Consider the following 780-nt stretch of genomic DNA (forward strand, 5'->3'; position numbering starts at 1 on the left):
TCCCAGCCAGGGCCCTGTCTTTCTCCGGCCGTCCCCACCCTCGCTCAACTCCTCGTAGTCGCAGGTCCCAGGGACGCGCCGAAAGCAGAGGCCGTGGGCCGCTTTCCTCCTAAAAAAGGACAGGAGCTCCTCCAAGCTTGCAAACGACTGCGGAGGGGCGGATGGAGGTGGTTGGAGTGCCTCTGATTGTGGAGGTGGCTGGAAAGGACTGGTCAAGGGCCCCTCCGACCTGCCAATCGAACCTCGGCCCATCCGCCGGGCCGGGCGAATGGAAAGCGGCACCGAAGGGAAGGGGGCGTGGAGCTGGTGCCCGAAGGCCTGCGCCTGGAAGAGCGCGTGGGTGGACACGGGCAGGGTGGACCCGGGCAGGGAAGAAGGGGAGGAGGGCGAGGAGGTGGAAGGAGAGGAGGTGGAGGAGGTGGAGGCAGAACGGTCTCGGCGGTCCCCTCGCAGGGGGGTGCTGGGCGCCGTGCTTGGGGGAGAGAAGTACCCCCCGCCTCTCCCAGCCCCTCCCCCGGCACCAGGGGAGGCCACTCCTGCCGTGGAGACCCTCCGGACATGGGCCCAGCGCCCCTCCCGCGTGAACACCAAAGGGGCATGCTCGACGCCGGTGCGGGTCCGGTAGGAGAGGCGGAGGGAGCGTTCGTCGTAGCGTCGCAGGAGAAAGGTGCCGGGGGGCTTGGCACGGAGAAGGCGCTCTGCTGCCTCCCGGCCCATGCTTCCGGCCAAGTGCCTCCATCCAGGATCGGGGGGTGGGGAAGGAGGGGTGGAAGGGAGGGG

This window comes from Nannochloropsis gaditana (genome assembly GCF_000240725.1).
Source record: "Nannochloropsis gaditana CCMP526 unplaced genomic scaffold scaffold580, whole genome shotgun sequence".
In the NCBI taxonomy this organism is placed as follows: domain Eukaryota; class Eustigmatophyceae; order Eustigmatales; family Monodopsidaceae; genus Microchloropsis; species Microchloropsis gaditana.